Raw genomic sequence first — 27606 nt, 5'->3', positions numbered from 1 at the left:
ATGTCTCCAGCTTCAGTGATTTTTGCAATTCGTTCCAGTCATTAGCAGCAGAGAACTGGAAGGAAAGGCAGCCAAAGGGGGTGTTGGCTTTGGGGATGACCAGTGAAATATACCTGCAAGAGCGTGTGCTACGTGTGGGTGTTGCTATGGTTACCAGTGAGCTGAGATAAGGCAGGGCTTTACCTAGCAAGGACTTATAGATGACCTGGAGCCAGTGGGTTTGGTGACAAATATGTAGCGAGGGCCAGCCAACGAGAGCATACAGGTCGCAGTGGTAGGTAGTATATGGGGCTTTGGTGAGAAAACGGATGGCACTGTGATAGACTACATCCAATTTGCTGAGTAGAGTGTTGGGGGCTATTTTGTAAATGACATCGCCAAAGTCAAGGATCGGTAGGATAGTCAGTTTTACGAGGGTATGTTTAGCAGCATGAGTGAAGGAGGCTTTGTTGTGAAGTAGGAAGCCGATTCTAGATGTAATTTTGGATTGGAGATGCTTAATGTGAGTCTGGAAGGAGAGTTTACAGTCTAACCAGACTCCTAGGTATTTGTAGTTGTCCACATATTCTAAGTCAGAACAGTCCAGAGTAGTGATGCTAGGCGGGCGGGCGGGTGCGGGCAGCGATCGGTTGAAGAGCATGCATTTAGTTTTACTAGCATTTAAGAGCAGTTGGAGGCCATGGAAGGAGTGTTGCATGGCATTGAAGCTCGTTTGGAGGTTTGTTGACACATTGTCCAAGGAAGGGCCAGATGTATACAGAATGGTGTCATCTGCGTAGAGGTGGATCAGAGAATCACTAGCAGCAAGAGGGACATCATTAATATATACAGAGAAAAGAGTCGGCCTGAGAACTGAACCCCGTGGCACCCCCATAGAGACTGCCAGAGGTTCAGACAACAGGCCCTCCGATTTGACACACTGAACTCTATCAGAGAAGTAGTTGGTGAACCAGGCGAGGCAGTCATTAGAGAAACCAAGGCTGTTGAGTCTGCTGATAAGATTGATTCTAACAAGCACATCAACTGCTAATCTTATCAAATGAGATACCAGCACAGATACTAAATAGATAGCTTTTCCTTCCTTCCTGCCCCCCCACCCCCTCCGTTTGCATATTACCCACTGGCATGCTTGTCTCAAAAGGCATTCTCACGCACACACGTTTTCTATGTGCTATTATCCCTACCCTTTGTTCCTCATTACACTAATTTCATTAGCTAATTTTCTCTCTAGTGTGAGTGTGTTCTCAGGTGTGTACATGATTGTGTGTGTGTCTGTGTGTGTGTGTGTGTGTGTGTGTGGTGTGTTTGCATAGGTGTTGAGTGTTTGTATCTCCCTTTAATTCCCACCAATCTGTCTTTAATGGTTGCACCTCATTTTAACGCTAATTTCCCCTGGGTAGGGGCTTTGATGGGGTTGCCAGGTCTTGGCAAGAGATCCCCCGTCCTCACCTCTATACAGGCCTTTTGTACATTCACTCTCAGGGTAACGAATTGGTGATGAGCTAGTAGTGTCAACATTTTACATTCCCACTGGGAGAGGCATTCCTGATGGCTGGGCGCGGTCTCCCGTGGTCATGGGCGACTGCAGCCGTCTGTGGTCTTGGTGCGAGAGTCCTACGGTCCCTGAGCGCCTGGTATTCCTCAGTGTACACTCCAGCTCCTCAACCTTTTTTTTATTTTGAAATTAGATTTTTTTATTTATTTAACCTTTATTTAACTAGGCAAGTCAGTTAAGAACAAATTCTTATTTACAATGACGGCCAAACCCGGATGACGCTGGGCCAATTGTGCGCCTCCCTATGAGACTCCCAATCACGGCCGGTTGTGATACAGCCTGTGATACACTAGTTTATACTGAGAGAGAGGCCTGTTTGGCATTAGGACGGTGTGTGTGTGTCTGTGTGTGTGTGTGTGTTTATCAATGTGTGTGTGTCTGTGTGTGTGTGTGCATGTGTGTGTGTCGGGGTTGTTTTTTTTATGTGAAATTTTCTGCCTTCTTCCCTTGATTTCCTGTATAAAGTGCAGCCAGTACAGCATTACAGAGAGAGTGAGGGGGAGAGGGCAAACTCCACTGAACTAGTTTCAGTATATTGAATCACTTGTGAGTTTCTGGATTTTGGGTAAACTTCTCCTTTAATGATTCCAGCTTTAATTGTTGTGTGTTTGATGTGTTATTTAAAGGCTTGTGTAATGTTCTTTCTTGTCATCACCATAACTGCTTGTCGTGCAAACAAAGCATTTTCTAAACTGGTCTTGGAGTTTAGAGTTGGTAGTAAGACGTAGAAGGAGACAGCTGTGGGGAAGCAGCCTTGGCTACATGGGATAAACCAAACACACACAACCACAGAGGAAACTTGAGGAAGATGAGAAGCTAGAGAGGAATTTTGCGATGAAATCCAAACAAGGCAGCTTTTCCATCACCAGGAGCACACGGCATTCCCTACGCTGAGGTTGGAATTTGTCATCAAATATAGGATTCTTGTTTAAATTAAAAACTCATATTTTCACAACCAATGTTTACTCTTTTTTCCCTCCTAGTGTGACAGATAACTCAGCTATAGCTGTAATCCATATCAGCTACATCATATGGTACCATAGGGCTTCGGTCCTCATCCTCATATATTGAGACAACTGGACAGACATGGGTAGATGTGAGATTCAAATGAGAAAAGAGAGAACGAGAGTGATAGGGGAGGGGGGATAAAAGAGATGCTGGCAGAGTGTGATGTTGCTAGTAGTAAAGAGATACATTAGCCCTTCCTCTTTCTTTCCGTTTAATAACAGCTACAGTATGAGGTCATAGCAGCCAGCCGACCAATCCACTACCGACCTATGACGTAGTGGGACTGTAATGCTGCTGCTGACTGTTTGGCCCATTTTAGGATGGCTGTCATTTTTACATCTGCCTCATGGGCCCGTTTCATCTCCCATGTTGGAGAGCTACCTGGCATTTTCATACCTTTTGTTAGCAGTGCATGGGAATGATGTCAAATCGTAGTTCTCAATAATGACAAAGCTTAGGATAGGGATAATCAACTAGATTCAGCTGCGGTCCGGAATATAATTACAAATAATTTGTAGACTGCAAATTGACCTCAAGAAGCCCAAGCGTGGCAATGCTTTGGAACAGATTTCCAGAATTAAAATAACTTGGAGCTGATTTCTGATATGCTGGTGGTTCTGCAGTCTTTTTATTGTTTGCAGGCATATGCGAAAGTTTTAGTATTACTCACAGGTAGTTCTCGCTATGCTGTGGGTTGAAGGATGTGTATGTGAATATGTGTGTGTGTGTGTAAATACATGAGTAGATGTGTTCTGGTAGTTAGCACCATGCTGTTTGCGAATGTAGTGAGGTAACGGTGTAAGAGCAATCATCAGTCAATCCATATGCTCATACAGTGCATCATTACTGACACTTTTATACAGTATGTTTGATGTGCAGAGCTGTGGTGTAGTGGTAATACTCCCTGGCACCAATCACATGTAGACTCCCCACTGGGGTTCAATCCCTGCGTCTGAGCTTCCCACTGTGGATCCCAACTACCTGTATCCCCCTCTGAATTCCAAAGTGTGTCAATAAAAGTGTGAAATACCATTAAAAAAAAATATAAACATGCACCCTTGAACAGAGGGGTGCACACACAAGTACAGTAAGCTAGCACGTCAGCAGTAAAGCCTTCAGATGGACACGTGTCACTGCTGTTCGTCAGTGTGTGTTAACGGCAGGCATGACCATGTGAGCCGTTGGTTCCCAGCCTTCCTTCTGGCCCTGGACCCGGACTCTCCTGGGCTGGAGATAGGGTGTGAAGTTTCCTCCCTGGAGGTGAGACTTTTCCAGTTCCGCTGTCTGGCAGCCTGGAGCATCAAGGACAAGAAGGGTCCTCCTGTGCTCTGGCTCTTAACATCACACACAAACAGCTTCGCTAATGCTATTTACACATTTTGTTTTGTGTGTATGATTGTTCGAGGGAAGTAACAGCATTGCCTGTAAGTCTATGACCATGTCTATTTGTGCTAACATTATAGCTGATATTGAGGGTAATCCTGATGTCTGTGGTATATGGTCAACTCAGGGTCTGTACACAAAATGACTAACTTACCAAACCAGAGAGAGATAAAGGAGGAGTGAGGAGAGACAGGGTAAAGAGAGAATGCAAAGGGAGGTAGATAGGGAGAGGAGGAGAGAGAGGGTAAAGGGAGGTAGATAGGGAGAGGAGGAGAGAGAGGGTAAAGGGAGGTAGATAGGGAGAGGAGGAGAGAGAGGGTAAAGGGAGGTAGATAGGGAGAGGAGGAGAGAGAGGGTAAAGGGAGGTAGATAGGGAGAGGAGGAGAGAGAGGGTAAAGGGAGGTAGATAGGGAGAGGAGGAGAGAGAGGGTAAAGGGAGGTAGATAGGGAGAGGAGGAGAGAGAGGGTAAAGGGAGGTAGATAGGGAGAGGAGGAGAGACAGGGTAAAGAGAGAATGCAAAGGGAGGTAGATAGGGAGAGGAGGAGAGAGAGGGTAAAGGGAGGTAGATAGGGAGAGGAGGAGAGAGAGGGTAAAGGGAGGTAGATAGGGAGAGGAGGAGAGAGAGGGTAAAGGGAGGTAGATAGGGAGAGGAGGAGAGAGAGGGTAAAGGGAGGTAGATAGGGAGAGGAGAAGAGAGAGGGGGATTCAGAGTTAGATTTATATAAGTGCATTAGTGAGAGACAGTTTGGAGAGTTGAAAGTAAAATACCAGACTTGACATAAAGTGTGTCAGAGCCAGACAAAGGCAGCAGTCGTGACGTTGGAGGCGGGTAATGCTATAGACTAGCTATAGACAGTACAGAAGGACAGGGGACAGGACAATACATCTCCCACAGCTTTTTCAGATACTCTGAGTGTCCTCCGTTCCAGTTCAGCTCTCAGGGTAAACACTTAGACATGCACTTACCTCCCATCATCTGGAAACACTGATCGCATCTCATCACATACTCACTGACATACACACTAGCGTAGCGCAGCATTCATCAGCTAACGTACAGTACGTCCAAAGTACCCCTAAAGCACACAGATAATACCTCAAGCACATACAAACTACACCTCAAACACAAAGTTACAAGCACGTTTCTGGAACACACTTGGTTATAGAACCATGATAGATCTTATGAACTTGGATGAAAGGAGACTGGGATATACTTGAATACGTCACATCTCCTAATCTTGATCCGAACAGAAGAGTTACAGTTCTGAGATCAGTTCACTGTGTGTTGTGAGTCAGCGGTGAGGGCCTGTTCTACAGCTAGGCCTGGTACAGTACAGCACAGAGCTACATTCCTGGGCTCACCTGCATAATGACTCCCTCCAGCCATTCATCATGCTTGGATAAGGCACGACCATTAGATTCAGCTTACAGTAAGATGCCTTTTGATGTGTGATATTTTGGGCTGTTTGTCTTGGGTTGGATTCCTGTGCGGCTCCCAGGACCCAGTGTTTGAGGGCTTGTAAGGCTTGATTCAATTATCTGTCTGATATTTAAAAAGGAGGAATTCTTCATGGAATTACTGTGTGTAGACTGTGTGACTGCCTGTGTGAGTAACTGGTGGTTTGTAAAACGGTGTGTGTATGTATCTATTTTAACATACCGTGTGCATTTAAGTGTATTGTGTGTTTGACTATGTGTTCATTTGAATGTGAATGTGCAAGCGTGTGTCAGTCTGTGTGAGTGTACAAGCCTGTTTTATGACCAGACGAGGGCCATATGGGACTCATAAACCCAAGGTTGGGTTTTTCCCTCCCAGATCCATGTCCATGTGACAGGATTACAGCTGTACGCGTTAAACTGTCTCACTCAGACTCAGGAGAGGTATCTCCATCTCCATCTCTCTTTTCTCATATTGTCTCTTCTCTCCACCATTGTCATTATCTCCATTCCTCGTTTTCTCCTCCTCCAGTTCTCTGTCCCTGTTTCCCATCCCCCGTCTCCTCCCACTCTACACGCACAGCCACAGTTTTTCTGTGACCCAGACCCACAGGTCAGTGATAAGGCACTATGTTTGGTGATGATGTCATATAGTAGTATTCGGGGGTCCGTGTGGGGGTATTCATTTTCATGTAAAGGGTAGGATGAGACGTCTCATGTCTGTGCGTTAAGAGATGAGTTTGGAGGTTGGAGAGGTTACAGAGTAATATGTCTCCTGCTGCTCCCTGTCATCTCTCTCAACTAAGAGATAACAACAACATACAGGATCACTTCATAGTTATTTATAGAGGGCACATTTATTCTTTTTCAGCATTTTATCAGTGTTCAGCCTTTTCTAAGCATCTACTGTATATCAAGATTTTTTTGGCAGCAGATAGACAGTAGATAACTGTCTTAAGTTTAAAACAAGGACTTCCGATGACTCAGAGTTATAGCAGTTTAGATGTAGGCTATAGCTCCTCTTAGGCAACATGTTTCTCAGAGTTCAGAGTGAGGAACACGTTTAACATGGCGCCTGATTTCTGAGACAGTCTGTCATTGAAGGTGGTTTTCTTAAAGGGGCAGTGCAGTCAAAAACGTGATTTGACAGTTTTTTTCACATATTTCCACACTATGTTGTAGAAAATTCTGTGAAAGATTATTATTCTTATTTTTTAAAAGTTAATTTTAGTGTAAGAGCTGTTTGAAAAGACTGCCTGAAATGTCTGCTTGCTTTGCATGGGTGGGGTTTTGGACTGCCTGGCGACATCACCAAGCGGTAAACGTTTGTTGATCATATTTATTTTACAGTTATAAGAATGGTGAAATCGTAAAGTGAGAAGTTTATAATCTGATTGTTATTATATTTAGAAAGCATTTCAGTCATTTCAAGGCATATTCCTCCACTTTTGTTGAATAGTAAAAAACATATGATTTTTAGTATTTTAATATTTTAATAGTATTTGTACTATGCACTTGAGCTTGTGTCCTCAAAAGTCAGTACATCTCAGCAATTTATAACTATTTTTTTATCAGAAAGGTGAGGTCCAGACCTTTCTAGAACTATGCGGCATTACTAGTTATTGTTTATTGCCGTCCCATGAATGTTTAATTTTTTGGGGTATGTCTATTTATCTACAAATGTATAGAAATCAACATTTTGCCATAACGTTCATTAATATACCAAATAAGAAAGAGAGTTTGCCCTCCTCTCTGCCATTAACAGCTACTTTTTAGGTTACATGTCCCTCCCATTTGGCTCATCCAATTAGGCCCCTCAGACCACTCCCAGACGGTCCTAGCAAAATTCTTGCTTGAGAAATTGCTTTTTGCTAAGCAGCTACTTTTGTTTCTGTTTAACATAATAATTGAAAACAATCTCAGGAAGATACTCAATTGTTACCCTGAAATGATTTGATATTGAGATAAAAACAGCTGCTTTGGTGTCACGACTTCCGCCAAGGTCGGTCCCTCTCCTTGTTCGTTCGGCGGTCGACGTCACCGGTCTTCTAGCCATCGCTGATCCATCTTTCATTTTCCATTGGTTTTGTCTTTATTTTCTACACACCTGGTTTTCATTATCCAATTACATGTTCATGTATTTAACCCTGTTCAGTTCGGTTCATGATGGCTGGTTTTCCGACGGGTGCTGTGTTCACCCGTGCGTAATGTTTACCGTTGTTTATTGGTCAAGTGTATTTGTTTACCTTGTGCCTTTGTTTTTCATGCACCAGCTACACTCACCTTCTGACATTTGGACCTTTAATTTGTGGGGAACATCTGAGAGAAAGATAAAGATAAAAATAGTTAGAAATTCACATCATGCTGAGGCCAGGGATCAATGCAGACACAGAGTGCTCATTTTTCTGTATTTTCCTGGATAGACACCTGTTGAAGTGTCCTGGTGTTAAGGAATGCTTTTCCCTAAGTTGAGCACCTGATTCCTTTTTTGTTCAAGCTGGGCTGAAATGCGTTTGGGTACACTTTCTCAGACTCACCATTACTGCTCCAATCAATGGGTGTTTTAAACCTGTGTTTCAAATCTGTTCAGGAAGTTTCAATGGTTTTTAACCCCATTCTCCTGGATTCCTGTGTTTCCTCCTTACAGAGGAGGGGTGCCACAGGGTTCAATTCTCGGGCCGACTCTCTTCTCTGTATACATCAATGATGTCGCTCTTGCTGCTGGTGATTCTCTGATCCACCTCTACACAGACGACACCATTCTGTATACTTCTGGCCCCTCTTTGGACACTGTGTTAACTAACCTCCAAACGAGCTTCAATGCCATACAACTCTCCTTCCATGGCCTCCAACTGCTCTTAAAATGCTAGTAAAACTAAATGCATGCTCTTCAACCGATCACTGCCCGCACCTGCCCGCCCGTCTAGCATCACTACTCTGGACGGCTCTGACTTAGAATATGTGGACAACTACAAATACCTAGGTTTCTGGTTAGACTGTAAACTCTCCTTCCAGACTCACATTAAGCATCTCCAATCCAAAATTAAATTTAGAATCGGCTTCCTATTTTGCAACAAAGCATCCTTCACTCATGCTGCCAAATATACCCTCGTAAAACTGACCATCCTACCGATCCTCGACTTCGGCGATGTCATTTATAAAATAGCCTCCAACACTCAACTCAACAAATTGGATGCAGTTTATCACAGTGCCATCCATTTTCTCACAGCCCCATATACAACCCACTACTGCGACCTGTACGCTCTCGTTGGCTGGCCCTCGCTTCATACTTGTCGCCAAACCCACTGGCTCCAGGTCATCTACAAGTCTTTGCTAGGTAAAGCCCTGCCTTATCTCAGCTTACTGGTCACCATAGCAGCATCCACTCGTAGCACGCGCTCCAGCAGGTATATCTCACTGGTCACCCCCAAAGCCAATTCCTCCTTTGGCCGCCTTTCCTTCCAGTTCTCTGCTGCCAATGACTGGAACGAACTGTAAAAATCACTGAAGCTGGAGACTCATATCTCCCTCACTAGCTTTAAGCACCAGCTGTCAGAGCAGCTCACAGATCACTGCACCTGTACATAGCCAATCTGTAAATAGCCATCCAACTACCTCATCCCCATACTGTATTTATTTATTTATCTTGCTCCTTTGCACCCCAGTATCTCTACTTGCACATTCATCTTCTGCGCATCTACCATTCCAGTGTTTAATTGCTATATTGTAATTACTTCGCCACCATGGCCTATTTATTGCCTTACCTCCCTTATCTTACCTCATTTGCACTCACTGTATATAGACTTCTTGTTTTCTTTTTTCCTACTGTATTATTGACTGTATGTTTTGTTTATTCCATGTGTAACTCTGTGTTGTATGTGTCAAACTGCTTTGCTTTATCTTGGACAGGTCGCAGTTGCAAATGATAACTTGTTCTCACCTAGCCTACCTGGTTAAATAAAGGTGAAAAAAGGAAATAAAATAAGAGGTGATCTATCAAACACTATATACCACCACCATCAGGAAGCAGAGGAGGTTGGGCTATGGGTGCAGGTGTGTGTGTGCGTGTGTGTTTGTGTAAGTATTTGTGTATGCATGTGTTTGTGTGTGTGTGTGTGTTTGGGAAGGCTTTTGCTGTCATGGGCTCCAGATGGCCCTAAGTGTCTGTCACTTCCTCCTTGTTAAAGGTCTACCCCACTCGTCACAAACAGGCAGTAGTCAAATTAGATGTTTGATTGAGCCAGCAACATCTAAGGGTGTTGGAGGAATAAGACATTGAATGGAATAACAGATGACAGAGGTCAGGGGTCACATTCATTGGTCTAAGGATAGTTCTACAGGAGACCCAGAGCCTATAGCATGTGACCTGGTCATGGATCAGGCTACTCTTTGTTGCTGTGGTCCATGTACTGTATGTCAGCAGAACTGATGTTGCTGCTACGGCAGAAACTGTAGTTAAGATGAAGTTCACCTCATGGTCTGAAAGCCTGCTATGAACTTTCCTGTTCTCTTATCCTTCACTGGCCTGGTAGATGGAAACATGAGGATGTTCTTCAAATCTCTCTACATTTTAAATTCTCACATCAGGCATTTTTACGACAACCACTTGTTTGTTTTGCCTCAGCTGAAAATGTGGCATCCTCTCATCTCCATGTTGAGATTATAAATCAGTTTAGAGGTTAGAAAACGTTTAAACGTGTTTTCCTAGATGTCTGTTTTGTTGTATTACATTTGCAATTCATTGCATATTTGTTGTAATTTATGCTCCCATCGAAGTGGACTTCATGAGTGGTCCAACTTATTTTTGTTTGTGTCAGTTGGTTTCCTTTGGGAATGTGGAGGTTGTCATGATGATGCATACCTTGTATGATATCTTGCGACACTGACTTGACCCATTCAAAAAGTGAAATAGCGTATTCTGTGTAAATGGGTTTGCCTACGTGTAAGCAAGAGTGTACATGTTTGTTTATGGGTGTTTCCATATGAAGTGGGTGTGTAATGTGATAGTGATTGTGTTGGGCAATGTGGATACTGTACTGTACGTGTGTTTTTCATAAGGCAATGGCTGTTCATAGGGAGGAGGCTCTTCATGCTCAGTCAGTTGACTAACATCTTGGAAAGTCCTGATGCTCTCAGCCAGAACCATCTCTTCCAGTTCTAAACGATCTCTCTCTTCCTGAACCAAGCCTCCCTGAACATTGTGTTATAGCCCTAATGATTACAAAGAAGGCAGGGCAGGCCAGGTTCTATACAGACCAGAGAGCACTCAGCAACAGCTGGCCTGAGGTTGAACTACTGTGGGCCAGCTTATTATTAGTAATGGGAACATCCAGATACAGTCAAACTAATTGTCTCATTTACCTGTGTTTTATGTTCACTTAAGCCGGAGGATACACGCACAGTTATTTTCATGTCATTATCACAGTAGCGTAGCTCCAATGGAATGGATATGAAACCAAACCCTTTCTAGAGAAACCAGACCCTTTCTAGAGAAACCAAACCCTTTCTAGAGAAACCAAACCCTTTCTAGAGAAACCAAACCCTAGCGAGAAACCAAACCCTTTCTAGAGAAATCAAACCCTTTCTAGAGAAACCAAACTCTAGCTAGAGAAACCAAACCCTTTCTAGAGAAACCGAACCCTAGCTAGAGAAACCAAACCCTAGCTAGAGAAACCAAACCCTAGCTAGAGAAACCAAACACTTTCTAGAGAAACCAAACCCTAGCTAGAGAAACCAAACCCTTTCTAGAGAAACCGAACCCTTTCTAGAGAAACCAAACCCTTTCTAGAGAAACCAAACCCTAGCAAGAGAAACCAAACCCTAGCTAGAGAAACCAAACTCCTTCCAAAGAAACCAAACCCTAGCTAGAAAAACCGAACCCTTTCTAGAGAAACCAAACCCTAGCTAGAGAAACAGACCCTTTCTAGAGAAACCAAACCCTAGCTAGAGAAACCAAACCCTAGCTAGAGAAACCGAACCCTAGCTAGAGAAACCAAACCCTTTCTAGAGAAACCAAACCCTAGCTAGAGAAACCAAACCCTAGCTAGAGAAACCGAACCCTAGCTAGAGAAAGCAAACCCTAGCTAGAGAAACCAAACCCTAGCTAGAGAAACCAAACCCTTTCTAGAGAAACCAAACCCTTTCTAGAGAAACCAAACCTTAGCGAGAAACCAAACCCTTTCTAGAGAAATCAAACCCTTTCTAGAGAAACCAAACCCTAGCTAGAGAAACCATACCCTTTCTAGAGAAACCAAACCCCAGCTAGAGAAACCAAACCCTAGCTAGAGAAACCAAACCCTAGCTAGAGAAACCAAACCTTAGCTAGAAAAACCAAACCCTTTCTAGAGAAACCAAACCCTAGCTAGAGAAACCAAACCCTAGCTAGAGAAACCAAACCCTAGCTAGAGAAACCAAACCCTTTCTAGAGAAACCAAACCCTTTCTAGAGAAACCAAACCCTAGCGAGAAACCAAACCCTTTCTAGAGAAATCAAACCCTTTCTAGAGAAACCAAACTCTAGCTAGAGAAACCAAACCCTTTCTAGAGAAACCGAACCCTAGCTAGAGAAACCAAACTCTAGCTAGAGAAACCAAACCCTAGCTAGAGAAACCAAACCCTAGCTAGAGAAACCAAACACTTTCTAGAGAAACCAAACCCTAGCTAGAGAAACCAAACCCTAGCTAGAGAAACCAAACCCTAGCTAGAGAAACCAAGCCCTTTCTAGGGAAACCAAACCTTTTCTAGAGAAACCAAAACCTTTCTAGAGAAACCGAACCCTAGCTAGAGAAACCAAAACCTAGCTAGAGAAACCAAACCCCTTCCAAAGAAACCAAACCCTAGCTAGAGAAACCGAACCCTAGCTAGAGAAACCAAACCCTTTCTAGAGAAACCAAACCCTAGCTAGAGAAACAAACCCTTTCTAGAGAAACCAAACCCTAGCTAGAGAAACCAAACTCTAGCTAGAGAAACCGAACCCTAGCTAGAGAAACCAAACCCTTTCTAGAGAAACCAAACCCTTTCTAGAGAAACCAAACCCTAGCTAGAGAAACCAAACCCTAGCTAGAGAAACCGAACCCTAGCTAGAGAAACCAAACCCTAGCTAGAGAAACCAAACCCTAGAAACCAAACCCTAGATAGAGAAACCAAACCCTTTCTAGAGAAACCAAACCCTTTCTAGAGAAACCAAACCCTTTCTAGAGAAACCAAACTCTAGCTAGAGAAACCAAACCTTTTCTAGAGAAACCAAACCCTTTCTAGAGAAACCAAACCCTAGCTAGAGAAACCAAACCCTAGCTAGAGAAACCAAACCCTTTCTAGAGAAACCAAACCCTTTCTAGAGAAACCAAACCCTAGCTAGAGAAACCAAACCCTTTCTAGAGAAACCAAACCCTAGCTAGAGAAACCAAACCTTAGCTAGAGAAACCAAACCCTTTCTAGAGAAACCAAATCCTAGCTAGAGAAACCAAACCCTAGCTAGAGAAACCAAACCCTTTCTAGAGAAACCAAACCCTTTCTAGAGACACCAAACCCTTTCTAGAGAAACCAAACCCTAGCTAGAGAAACCAAACCCCTTCCAAAGAAACCAAACGCTAGCTAGAGAAACCGAACCCTAGCTAGAGAAACCGAACCCTTTCTAGAGAAACCAAACCCTAGCTAGAGAAACAGAACCCTTTCTAGAGAAACCAAACCCTAGCTAGAGAAACAGAACCCTTTCTAGAGAAACCAAACCCTAGCTAGAGAAACCAAACCCTAGCTAGAGAAACCGAACCCTAGCTAGAGAAACCAAACCCTAGCTAGAGAAACCGAACCCTAGCTAGAGAAACCAAACCCTAGCTAGAGAAACCAAACCCTAGCTAGAGAAACCAAACCCTAGCTAGAGAAACCAAACCCTTTGTAGAGAAACCAAACCCTTTCTAGAGAAACCAAACCCTTTCTAGAGAAACCAAACCCTAGCTAGAGAAACCAAACCATTTGTAGAGAAACCAAACCCTTTGTAGAGAAACCAAACCCTTTCTAGAGAAACCAAACCCTTTCTAGAGAAACCAAACCCTGGCTAGAGAAACCAAACCCTAGCTAGAGAAACCAAACCCTTTCTAGAGAAACCAAACCCTTTCTAGAGAAACCAAACCCTTTCTAGAGAAACCAAACCCTAGCTAGAGAAACCGAACCCTAGCTAGAGAAACCGAACCCTAGCTAGAGAAACCGAACCCTAGCTAGAGAAACCAAACCCTAGCTAGAGAAACCAAACCCTAGCTAGCGAAACCAAACCCTAGCTAGAGAAACCAAAACCTAGCTAGAGAATAAACAAACTGGGAGTGAGCAGCAGGAACCAGCCCACCATTGGTTTATGTATGTGGGTGTGTGTGTTCATCGTAGTGGGTTACACACTCTTGCCCTCACCCAGTCACCCATTTACACACTTACACACACACACACACACACACACACACACACACACACACACACACACACACACACACACACACAAGAGTTGGGCTCAATTCAGAACTTCATTGAGAATGCCTTAAAAATTCCAATTCAGTTCTTGAATTTGAATTGAAGTAGTAAACAGGACACAGAATTGCAATTTTTTATTTGAATTATAGAAAATAGTAAAATTCTATGAAATTCAAATGCCTCTTCTATTCTGTATTAGGTGTAATCTATAAAAATAGACACATTGTACATAAAACATCAAACATGTCATTATATACACTACCGTTCAAAAGTTTGGGGTCACTTAGAAATGTCCTTGTTTTTGAAAGAAAAGTACATTTTTTGTCCATTAAAATAACATCAAATTGATTGGAAATATAGTGTAGACATATTTAATGTTGTAAATGACTATTGTAGCTGGAAATGGCAGATTTTTTCTGGAATATCTACATAGGTGTACAGAGACCCATTATCAGCATTATCAGTTCCTCTGTCCAGTGTCTGTGTTCTTTTGCCCATCTTAATCTTTTATTTTTATTGGCCAGTCTGAGATATGGCTTTTCTTTGCAACTCTGCCTAGATGGCCAGCATCCAGGAGTCGCCTCTTCACTGTTGACGTTGAGACTGGTGTTTTGCTAGTACTATTTAATGAAGCTGCCAGTTGAGGACTTGTGAGGCCTCTGTTTCTCAAACTAGACACTCTAATGTACTTGTCCTCTTCCTCTTGGATTAGCTAACACAACGTGGCATTGTAACACAGGAGTGATGGTTGCTGATAATGGGCCTCTGTATGCCTATGTAGATATTCCATAAAATAAATCAGCCGTTTCCAGCTACAATAGTCATTTACAACATTAACTATGTCTACACTGTATTTCTGATCAATTTGATGTTATTTTAATGGACAAAAAAAGTGCTTTTCTTTCAAAAACAAGGACATTAAAGTGACCCCAAACTTTTTAACGGTAGTGTACATACATATCAAATATTGTTGAAACAATCGATTTTCAGGACAAACACTTAAAATGAATGATTATGGAAAACAAAACCTGTATGCGAATATTCAAAGTTACTATAAAAGTTATTATATTTCATTAATCACTTAAACCCCCGCTGTTTATTTTCTATGCATAGTCACTTTACCCCTACCTACATGTACAAATTACCTCAACAAACCTGTACCCCCGCACATTGACTTGGTATCGGTACCACCCGTATATAGCCCCGTTATTGTTATTTTATTGTGTTACTTTTTAAACTTCTGTTTATTTAAGAAATATTTTCTTAACTCTATTTTCTTAAAACTGCATTGTTGATTTAAGGGCTTGTAAGTAAGCATTTCACAGTAAGGTTGTATTCGGCACGTGACAAATTTATTACAATTTTATTTGACTTGACTATATTTCCCAGAATGCACCAGTATCCCTCAAGTTGACCCTGATGCCTTCAAAAGGAAGCCAAACAAATGAAATGATCTGTGGAAATACACAGTAACTAGCTATTCTATCCACAAAGGTAAAAAAATTATATGAACATTGTTTACAGAGAGAAGTTATATATTTTGCAGTATTTGGAAGTGTGACCTGTCAGATTGAATGGCACTCTCATGTTCTGAGTGGAATTTCTTTGAATTGCACTGAATTTAAATCTACTTCCTGTCACTCAAACTCAAATTGAAATTCTACAACATGTGAGGTGTGGCGAATTCAATTAGAATTTCAACTCATGAGTTCAACAGGAGTCAATTCTAAAATTCTGACTTGAGCCCAACCCAGAACCACACACACACTCTCTCTCTCTCTCTCTCTCTCTCTCTCTCTCTCTCTCTCTCTCTCTCTCTCTCTCTCTCTCTCTCTCTCTCTCTCTCTCTCTCTCTCTCTCTCTCTCTCTCTCTCTCTCTTTGCCTCTCTCTCTCTATCTCTCTATCTCTCTCTCTCTCTCTCTTTTTCTCTCTCTCTCTCTCTCTCTCTCTCTCAATGTGGAGTATAAAATTATTTCTTACTCCACATTTAGGGGGACCACAAGGGAGTCCAAAATTGTTGTCACAGGGGCACTGCCCCCCCCCCAGAACCGCTAGTGTCTCTCTCTCTCTCTCACGCACGCACACATTGTCTATAGTATTAACCCCTCCTAGCAACAAGTACCATGAGTTCAGTAGGAGTCAATTCTACAATTCTGAATTGAGCCCAACCCTCACACTCACTCACTCACTCACCCACTCACTCACTCACTCACTCACTCACTCACTCACTCACTCACTCACTCACTCACTCTCACACACACACACACTGTCTATAGTATCAACTCCTCCTAGCAACAAGTACCATAAATAATTCCACCTGCTGCTTCGTCCCAGTGGCAGCCACTCAGACGGCGCCGCCATTGACACACACAGACCAAAATATCACTGGGCAATTCACCCAACGCTGTAAACCACAAAACCTGAACCCCTGCAGAGCATTTCACTGAGTGTAGTTTTTCATTCTGCATTTTATGTTAGCTCTTGTATCAGGCCTTGACCCAGTGCACTGGAGAAACCTCAACCACTTTACTGTATGTTAACTGTACAGTCAGGATGGGGAAAAACTACTAAATACAATTACAAAATACCATAAAGATTAATGTATCAAAAATAAACTTCCAAACACTTATATTTAATACTGTGACTGTGATATGTTGTTGTTTATCTACCTTAGTTGAATGCACTGACTGTAAGTCAGTCTTGATAAGTGTGTCTGTTAATGACCAAAATGTATATGTGATAATGAACATACCAAAATTAACTGCAAAGCACACTGGGTATTATTATTAGGGCTGAGCTCATTAGAATAATACTCAGTAGGCTTTCTAATTGTTCATTTTTACATATACATTTACATTTTGCTCATTAACAGACACACATTTTCACACCATAGTGCCATCAGACTTCTGATACCATGCGGGGTGAATGGGGGCCACAAAATGGTGAACCGCTATCAAAGTGGTATAGAAAACGTTTATGTATTTTGAAAATACAAATTACAGCTCTTGAAAGTATCTTGTTACAAAATACATTGGAGTGTAGTTTAGCCCAGTGTAATGCAAAATACTCAGGAGTAATTGAAATATATATATATATTTTTTACTACATGTCATTATGTCATTATGGGGTATTGTGTGTAGATCGATGAAGAAAACAATTAATTTAATACATTTTAGAATATGCTGTAATGTAACGAAATTTGGAAAAGTCCAGGGGTCTGAATACTTTCTGAATACACTGTACATATTTCACATAGATGCAACAGAAATACTGCCCATCTCTGTGTACAGTAAGCGTTTGGAGTGTGAGGGCTGTAGCCGGTCTCAGGGCTGGGTGTGTGTGCTGTGCAGGACATGATCAGGCAGGGTTTACAGCCATCTGTCCCTTACTGACCAGGTGCTATGCGCTCTAAATGGGTCTAGTTCCATCATAACTAATCAAATCAAATGTATTTATAAAGCCCTTCTTACATCAGCTGATATCTCAAAGTGCTGTACAGAAATCCGGCCTAAAACCCCAAACAGCAAGCAATGCAGGTGTAGAAGCACGGTGGCTAGGAAAAACTCCCTAGAAAGGCCAGAACCTAGGAAGAAACCTAGAGAGGAACCTGGCTATGAGGGGTGGCCAGTTCTCTTCTGGTTGTGCCGGGTGGAGATTTTAACAGAACATGGCCAAGATGTTCAAATGTTCATAGATGACTAGCAGGGTCAAATAATAATAATTATAGTGGTTGTCGAGGGTGCAACAGGCCAGCACCTCAGGAGTACGGTCCCGTGTGGCTCAGTTGGTAGAGCATGGTGTTTGCAACGCCAGGGTTGTGGGTTCGATTCCCACGGGGGACCAGTACGGGGGGAAAAAATGTATGAAATGTATGCATTCACTACTGTAAGTTGCTCTGGATAAGAGCCTCTGCTAAATGACTAAAATGTAAAAAATGAGTAAATGTCAGTTGGCTTTTCATAGCTGATCATTCAGAGTATCTCTACTGCTCCTGCTGTCTCTAGAGAGTAGAAAGCAGCAGGTCTGGGGCAGGTAGCACATCCGGTGAACAGGTCAGGGTTCCATAGCCGCAGTTGAAACTGGAGCAGCAGCATGGCCAGGTGGACTGGGGACAGCAAGGAGTCATCAGGCCAGGTAGTCCTGAGGCATGGTCCTAGGGCTCAGGTCCTCTGAGAGAAAGAAGGAAAGAAAGAAAGAGAGAATTAGAGAGAGCATACTTAAATTCACACAGGACACCGGATAAGACAGAAGAAATACTCTAGATATAACAGACTGTCTCTTGCCCCCTGACACATAAACTACTGCAGCATAAATACTGGAGGCTGAGACAGGAGGGGTTAGGAAACACTGTGGCACCATCTGATGATACCCCCGGACAGGGCCAAACAGCAGGATATAACCCCACCCACTTTGCCAAATCATAGCCCCCACACCACTAGAGGGATATCTTCAACCACCAACTTACCATCCTGAGACAAGGCCGAGTATAGCCCACAAAGATCTCCGCCACGGCACAACCCAAGGGGGGCGCCAGCCCAACTAGGCTGTTTTAGACCAGGCCAAAGTGGGCTATATAACTTGCCTATTTCAATTTGGCATGCAAAACAAAATATCTGATGTCACATCATTCTACACAGAATTAAGCCCCAAAGGCCTCCTTTTCCTCATTCATCTGGCCCTGTGTCAGTCCTAGAACTGAGGGGTATTGTGGGGCTTTTAGATGACCAGTAGACTGTGACCCAGCCTGCTAAACTTGTCAGCAGGATAAAAACAGACAGAATACAGGGGATGACTTTGTTTCAGTATAGGAAACAAACTTGACAAAGAAGCCGCTTGGATAACATTTGGCCTCTGCTGCTTTGCTCATTAAACTTGTGCCACCCACAAATATAATAATCTGAGGGAAACATACTACTGCCACTGTTGTTTCAACCCTCCTGGATATAAACGTTTTAAGGATGCACCAGTACCATCCTGTTTCAGTATGGGGTTTTTATATTCACCAGTGTTATTGACCCAGAGAGAGTAATTGGAATGGATGGTGTGGAGTTGGGGTGTTTAACCCCCTTTGTGTCCCAGCCTGGGAGGCTCTGGACAGTCATGGCTAGAAGAGAGCCGGCTTTTGTCAAATTAATGTCAGACTTGACTTTTCATAGTAGGTTAGGAGAAGTTAGGCAGCAGGTTAGAATAATTCATGTGGAAGGTTAGAATAATTAGATTAAGGTCAGGAAAAGGTTTAGGGTTTGCAAAAATGCAAAAAAAGTCAACGTTTGATGTTAATTTGAAAAAGCTGGATCCCTTCTAGCCATGACCACTCTGGACAAGGTGTCAGCGTCTCTCCTTCCTCATTGGGTCCCTGGTCCAGCCACAGTGGGCTCTAATGGGGATAGATGTGTTATTTACTGATACTGATAGCAAGAGAGCAGGATCAATAGGACTGATAGCTAGACAGTGATCAAAAGAGAGTTCAACTGGAGTCATTCCAAGAGATCAGAGTCTGACTCACGTCTCACAAGAATCTTTGTTGATTCAAAAAATCATAATGTCTCTCTCTCTTGCTCTGTCTCTCTCCATTTGTGTGGAATTTGGCAGCTCTATCCGCTGCACCCTCCCTCTCTTCTCTCTCTGTGCCTTGTGTGTGTCTCAGTATTACTCGCGGTGGCAGAGTTGGTGAGTGTGTCAGTGTTTCTGGCAGTGGCTTAGTGAGGGTCTCTCTCTCAGAATTTGAAACTTTCTATCAATCTTCAATCTCTTAACTTGAAGATAAAGGAAATCAGAAGTGACATCATTCTGATATTCAATAACTCGGGAAGTACATCAGCACAGGTAAGGAACTTTGAGCTTTGAACCTTGATGTTGTTGTTGATGTAGCCTACTATGGTTCTCAGTTTTAAGTTGACTTACTTGTTGGTGTCATTGTTTGGTGAATCTGTCATATTTTATTAACCTGTTAATGTGTTTGCTTGGTTTAAATAGATGTTTAATTTGGTGCTGGGGTGAGTGACTATCCCAGGGCTGGACTTTATTAATCAGATCAAATCAAGTTGTGGGTCCAGTGCCTAGATGAGTGTGGGTCTCAAATTCAGCGATGTTGCAAGCTGATGGTTATAATGTGGATTTGTGGTGTTTGTTAGAGAGTTTTACTGGGTCATGGTATAAGTTACAGTGGCTTGAGAAAGTATTCACTTCCTTGGCATTTTCCTATTTTGCTGCCTTACAACCTGGAGTTAAAATAGATTTTTGGGTGGTTTGTATCATTTGATTTACACAACATGCCTACCACTTTGAAGAAGCAAAATATGTTTTTTTTATTGTGAAACAAACAAGAAATAAGACAAAAAAACTGAAAACTTGAGTGTGCATTACTATTCACCCCCCCCCCATCAAAGTCAATACTTTTTTAGAGTCACCTTTTGCAGCAATTACAGCTGCAAGTCTCTTGGGGTATGTCTCTATAAGCTTGGCACATCTAGCCACTTAGATTTTTGCCCATTCTTCAAGACAAAACAGCTCCAGCTCCTTCAAATTGGATGGGTTCCACTGGTGTACAGCAATCTTTAAGTCATACCATAGATTCTCAATTGGATTGAGGTCTGGGCTTTGACTAGGCCATTCCAATACATTTAAATATTTCAACTAAAAACCACTCAAGTGTTGCTTTAGCAGTATGCTTAGTGTCATTGTTCTGCTGGAAGGTGAACCTCTGTCCTAGTCTCAAATCTCTGGAAGAGTGAAACAGCTTTCCCTCAAGAATTACCCTGTATTTAGCACCATCCACCATTCCTTCAATTCTGACCAGTTTCCCAGTCCCTGCCGATGAAAAACATCCCCACAGCATGATGCTGCCACCACCATGCTTCACTGTGGGGATGGGGTTCTTGGGGTGATGAGAGGTGTTGGGTTTGCGCCAGACATAGCGTTTTCCTTGATGGCAAAAAGCTCAATTTTAGTCTCATCTGACCAGAGTACCTTCTTTCATATGTTTGGGGAGTCTCTCACATGCCTTTTGGCAAACACCAAATGTGTTTGCTTATTTTTTTCTTTAAGCAATGGCTTTTTTCTGGCCAGTCTTCCGTAAAGTCCAGCTCTATGGAGTGTACGGCTTAAAGTAGTCCTATGGACAGATACTCCAATCTCTGCTGTGGAGCTTTGCATCTCCTTCAGGGTTATCTTTGGTCTCTTTGTTGCCTCTCTGATTAATGCCCTCCTTGCCTGGTCTGAGAGTTTTGGTGGGTGGCCCTCTCTTGGCAGGTTTGTTGTGGTGCCATATTCTTTCAATTTTTTAATAATGGATTTAATGGTGCTCTGTGGGATGTTCAAATTTTCTGATATGTTTTTATAACCCAACCCTGATCTGTATTTCTCCACAACTTTGTCCCTGACCTGTTTGGAGCGCTCCTTGGTCTTCATGGTGCCGCTTGCTTGGTGGTGCCCCTTGCTTAGTGGAGTTGCGGACTCTGGGGCCTTTCAGAACACGTGTATATATATATACTGAGATCATGTGACAGATCATGTGACACTTAGATTGCACACAGGTGGACTTTATTTAACTAATTATGTGACTTCTGAAGGTATTTGGTTGCACAAGATCTTATTTAGGGGCTTCATAGCAAAGGGGGGGAATACATATGCACACACCATTTTTCCATTGTTTATTTTTTTGCATTTTTTAAAACAAGTTATTTTTTTCATTTCACTTCACCAATTTGGACTATTTTGTGATTGTCCATTACATGAAATCCAAATAAAAATACATTGAAATTACAGGTTGTAACGCAACAAAATAGGAAAAACGCCAAGGAGGATGAATACTTTTGCAAGGCACATGTATTTTGATGCTGAACATGGTTTCCTTCAGTGTTGGGCCACTCATTAACAAAAAAGCTAAGTTTGTTTGTATTTCACCACCTCAGGGCAGCCCTGGCCCCTTGCCTCTCACACTATTTCTCTACCCTTATCACACTATTACCCTACCCTTATCACACTATTTTCCTACCCTTATCACACTATTTTCCTACCCTTATCACACTATTCCCCTACCCTTATCACACTATTTTCCTACCCTTATCACACTATTTTCCTACCCTTATCACACTATTTTCCTACCCTTTTACACGGGACTATATCAGTTTATTTTATATCAGCTTATTTTATTGTGTGTGTGTGTGTCTGTGCGTGTATTCATGCTCATTCATCATTTACAGCTCAGCTGCTGCAAATGCGTCTGTCACTGTCTCCGTGGAGCTTCGTTCCCTTTCTCTCTCACTCTACAGTATCTTCTCCAGCTGTCCTCTGTTCAGAATACTCCCTCTGAACCCTGGCCCATGACCCCTAACCCTGCCTCATATAAATGGCGACTCAAGTATCAAATAGCGTTTTCCACTAATTTAGTTAGATGGGTTGTAGCATTTATCATTATTTCCCTCCCTTTTAGTGTACACGCACACACACACACACACACACACACACACACACACACACACACACACACACACACACACACACACACACACACACACACACACACACACACACACACACCCTAACTTCAGATATCTGATGCCATCCAAGACTTTCCATATTTCCTGTTGACAGTATTCCTCCCCCAGAGAGAGAAAACAGATTGAGAAATAGGATCTAAGACAGGACCTTCCTTTGCTGCTGTCAGCACGTCTGCCAGTTTGGTTTCCCAGATTATCAACATACAGTACATTTGGAAAGTGTTCAGACCCCTTGACTTTTTTCCGCATTTTGTTACAGCCTAATTCTAAAATTTATAAAAATATATATTTTTTCTCATCAATCTACACGCAATACCCTTAATGACAAATCGAAAACAAGTTTTTAAAAACTTTTGCAAATGTATTAAAAATACAAAAAATAAATAACTAAGTCAGAAGTTTGCATACACCTTAGTCAAATACATTTAAACTCAGTTTTTCACAATTCCTGACATTTATTCCTTGTAAAAATTCCCTGTCTTAGGTCAGTTAGGATCACCACTTTATTTTAAGAATGTGAAATGTCAGAGTAGTAGTAGAGAGAATGATTTATTTCAGCTTTTATGTTTTTCATCACATTCCCAGTGGGTCAGAAGTTTACATACACTCAATTAGTATTTGATAGCATTGCCTTTAAATTGTTTAACTTGGGTCAAACGTTTCAGGTAGCCTTCCACAAGCTTCCCACAATAAGTTGGGTGAATTTTGGCCCATTCCTCCTGACAGAGCTGGTGTAACTGAGTCAGGTTTGTAGGCCTCCTTGCTCGCACACACTTTTTCAGGTCTGCCCACAAATTTTCTATGGGATTGAGGTCAGGGCTTTGTGATGGCCACTCCAATACCTTGACTTTGTTGTCCTTAAGCCATTTTGCCACAACTTTGGAAGTATGTTTGGGGTCATTGTCCATTTGGAAGACCCATTTCCAACCAAGCTTTAACTTCCTGACTGATGTCTTGAGATGTTGCTTCAAAAATATCCACATCATTTTCCTACCTCATGATGCCATCTATTTTGTGAAGTGCACCAGTCCCTCCTGCAGCAAAGCACCCCCACAACATGACGCTGCCACCCTCGTGCTTCACGGTTGGGATGGTGTTTTTCGGCTTGCAAGCCTCCCCCTTTTTCCTCCAAACATAACGATGGTCATTATGGCCAAACAGTTCTATTTTTGTTTCATCAGATCAGAAGACATTTCTCCAAAAAGTACGATCTTTGTCCCCATGTGCAGTTGCAAACCGTAGTCTGGCTTTTTTTATGGTGGTTTTGGAGCAGTGGCTTCTTCCTTGCTGAGCGGCCTTTCAGGTTATGTCGATATAGGACTCTTTTTACTGTGGATATAGATACTTTTGTACCTGTTTCCTCCTGCATCTTCACAAGGTCCTTTGCTGTTGTTCTGGGATTGATTTGCACTTTTCGCACCAAAGTATATTCATCTCTAGGAGATAGAACGTGTCTCCTTCCTGAGCGGTATGATGGCTGCGTGGTCCCATGGTGTTTATACTTGCGTACTATTGTTTGTACAGATGAACGTGGTACCTTCAGGCGTTTGGAAATTGCTCCCAAGGATGAACCAGACTTGTGGAGGTCTACATTTTTTTCTGAGGACGTGGCCGATTTCTTTTGATTTTCCCATGATGTCAAGCAAAGAGGCACTGAGTTTGAAGGTAGGCATAGAAATACATCCATAGGTACACCTCCATTTGTCTCAAATTATGTCAATTAGCCTATCAGAAGCTTCTAAAGCCATGCCATCATTTTCTGGAATTTTCCAAGCTGTTTAAAGGCACAGTCAATTTAGTGTATGTAAACTTCTGACCCACTGGAATTGTGATTAAGTGAAATAATCTTTCTGTAAACAATTGTTGTAAAAATGACTTGTGTTATGCACAAAGTAGATGTCCTAACCAACTTGCGAAAACTATAGTTTGTTTACAAGAAATTTGTGGATTGGTTGATAAACGATTTTTAATAACTCCAACCTAAGTGTATGTACACTTCTGACTTCAACTGTAAGTATTCAGACCTTTTGCTATGAGACTAGAGATTGAGCTCACGTGCATCCTGTTTCCGTTGATCATCCTTGAGATGTCTCTTCAACTTGATTGGATTCCAACTGTCGTAAATTCAATTGATTGGACATGATTTGGAAAGGCACATATAAGGTCCCACAGTTGACAGTGCATGTCAGAGCAGAAACCAAGCCATGAGGTTGAAGGAATTGTCCATAGAGCTCTGAGACAGGATTGTGTCGAGGCACAGATCTGGGGAAGGGTACCAAAACATTTCTGCAGCATTGAAGGTGTCCAAGAACACAGTGGCCTCCATCACTCTTAAATGGAAGAATTTTGAAACCACCAAGACTCTTCCTAGAGCTGGCTGCCCAGCCAAATTGAGCAATCAGGGGAGAAGAGCCTTGGTCAGGGAGGTTTCCAAGAACCCATGGTCACTCTGACAGAGATCTAGAGTTCCTCTGTGGAGATGGGAGAAGCTTACAGATGGACAACCATCTCTGCAGCACTCCACCAATCAGGCCTTTATGGTAGAGTGGCCAGACGGAAGCCACTCCTCAGTAAAAGTCACATGACACTCCTCTTGGAATTTGCCAAAAGGCACCATAAGGACTCTCAGACCATGAGAAACAAGATTCTCTGGTCTGATGAAACCAAGATTGAACTCTTTGGCCTGAATGCCAAGTGTCACGTCTGACACCATCCCTACGGGCAAGCATGGTGGTGGCAGCATCATGCCTTGGGGATGTTTTTCAGCGGAAGGGACTAGGAGACTAGTCAGGATTGAGGGAAAGATGAATGGAGCAAAGGACAGCGAGATCCTTGATGAAAACCTGCTCCAGAGCTCTCAGGACCTCAGACTGGGGCGAAGGTTCACCTTCCAACAGGACAACGACCCTAAGCACATAGCCAAGACAACGCTGGAGTGGCTTCGGGTCAAGTCTCTGAATGTCCTTGAGTGGCCCAGCCAGAGCCCAGCCTCGAACCCGATCGAACATCTCTGGAGAGACCTGAAAATAGCTGTGCAGCGATGCTCTCCATCCAACCTGACAGAGCTTGAGAGGATCCGCAGAGAACAATGGGAGAAACTCCCAAAATACAGGTGTGCCACGCTTGTAGCGTCATACCCAAGAAGACTTGAGGCTGTAAACGCTGCCAAAGGTGCTTCAATATAGTACTGAGTAAAGGGTCTGAACACTTATACTACCGTTCAAAAGTTTGGGGTCACTTCGAAATGTCCTTGTTTTTAAAAGTTATTAAAATAACATCAAATTGATCAGAAATACAGTGTAGACATTGTTAATGTTGTAAATGACTATTATCGCTGGAAACGGCAGATTCTTTATGCAATGTCTACGTAGACGTACAGAGGCCCATTATCAGCAACCATCCCTCCTGTGTTCCAATGGCAGGTTGTGTTAGCTAATGTATCATTTTAAAATGCTAATTGATCATTATAAAACCCTTTTGCAATTATGTTAGCACAGCTGAAAAATGTTGATTGAAAACTTTTGATTAAAGAAGCAATAAAACTGGCCTTCTTTAGACTAGTTGAGTATCTGGAGCAACAGCATTTGTGGGTTCGATTGCAGCCTCTAAATGGCCAGAAGCAAAGAACTTTCCTCTGAAACTCGTCAGTCTATTCTTGTTCTGAGAAAGGAAGGCTATTCCATGCGAGAAATTGCCAAGAAACTGAAGATCTCGTACAACGCTATGTATTTCTCCCTTCACAGTACTGCGCAAACTGGCTCTAACCAGAATATAAAGAGGAGTGTGAGGCCGCGGTGCACAACTGAGCAAGCGGACAAGTACATTAGAGTGTCTAGTTTGAGAAACAGAGGCCTCACAAGTCCTCAACTGGCAGCTTTGTTAAATGGTACCCGCAAAGCACCAGTCTCAATGTCAACAGTGAAGAGGCGACTCCGGGATGCTGACCTTCTAGGCAGAGTTGCAAAGAAAAAGCCCTATCTCAGACTGGCCAATAAAAAGAAAAGATTAAGATTTGCAAAAGAACTGGACAGAGGATGATTGGAAAAAAGTGTTATGGGCAGAATCTAAGTTTGAGTCGTTCGGATCACAAAGAAGAATATTCATGAGACGAAGAAAAAAATGAAATGATGCTGGAGGAGTGCTTGACGTCATCTGTCAAGCATGGTGGAGGCAATGTGATGGTCTGGGGGTGCTTTGGTGGTGGTAAGTGGGAGAGTTGTACAGGGTAATAGGGATGTTGAAGAAGGAAGGCTATCATTCCATTTTGCAACGCCATGCCATACCGTGTGGATGGCGCTTAATTTGAGCCAATTTCCTCCTACAACAGGACAATGAACCAAAGCACAGCTCCAAATGATGCAAGAACTATTTAGGGAAGAAGCAATCAGCTGGTATTCTGTCTATAATAGAGTGGCCAGCACAGTCACTGGATCTCAACTCTATTGAGCTGTTGTGGGAGCAGCTTGACCGTAAGAAGTGCCCATCAAGCCAGTCCTACCTGTGGGAGGTGCTTCAGGAAGCATGGGGTGAAATCTCTTCAGATTACCTCAACAAATTGACAACTAGAATGCCAAAGGTCTGCAAGGCTGTAATTGCTGCAAATTGATTATTCTTTGACGAAAGCAAAGTTTGAAGGACACAATTATTATTTCAATTAAAATGCATTATTTATAACCTAACTTCATGACTATATTTCCTATTCATTTTGCAACTCATTTCTTTTATGTTTTCATGGAAAACAAGGACATTACTTTTTTACCCCTTTTTTCTCCCCAATTTCATGGTATCCAATTGGTAGTAGTTAGTCTTGTCTCATCTCCCGCACGGACTCAAGAGAGGCCATGCGTCCTCCGAAACACAACCCAACCTAGCCGCACTGCTTCTTGACACAATGCACATCCAACCCGGAAGCCAGCCACACCAATGTGTCAGAGGAAACACCATACACCTGGCGACCTGGTCAGCGTGCACTGCACCTGGCCCGCCACAGGAGTCAGTAGTGTGCGATGGTGACAAGGGTATCCCTGCCGGCCAAACCCTCCCTAACCCGGATGATGCTGGGCCAATTGTGCGTCGCCCCATGGGCCTCCCGGTCACAGCCAGCTGCGACAGAGCCTGGGCTCAAACCCAGAATCTCTGGTGGCATAGCTAGCACTGCGATGCAGTGCCTTAGACCACTGCGCCACCCAGGAGGCCGGTAACAAGGACATTTCTAAGTTACCACAAACTTTTGAATGATAGTCTATGTAAATATGATATTTCCGTTT

The 27606-nt window shown here is 42.8% G+C and overlaps 1 protein-coding gene across 8 annotated transcripts in view; it reads left to right on the top strand.

Annotated features, from left to right (window-relative positions):
- The window catches only part of palld (palladin, cytoskeletal associated protein), a 102377-nt gene that overhangs the window by 17362 nt on the left and 57409 nt on the right, over positions 1–27606 (top strand). The window contains exon 1 of one of the 8 annotated variants that reach the window (XM_029707531.1): positions 19498–19664. The exons of the other annotated variants lie outside the window; for them this stretch is intronic. The gene's annotated coding sequence lies outside the window, so the exon portion shown is untranslated. Of the gene's footprint in view, positions 1–19497; positions 19665–27606 lie in introns of those variants that run through there. 8 annotated transcript variants of the gene reach the window in all.

Source organism: Salmo trutta, chromosome 22 (assembly GCF_901001165.1).
Source record: "Salmo trutta chromosome 22, fSalTru1.1, whole genome shotgun sequence".
Lineage (NCBI taxonomy): Eukaryota > Metazoa > Chordata > Actinopteri > Salmoniformes > Salmonidae > Salmo > Salmo trutta.
Note: the sequence above shows the minus strand (reverse complement) of the source record. Positions and strands in the feature narration are given on the sequence as shown.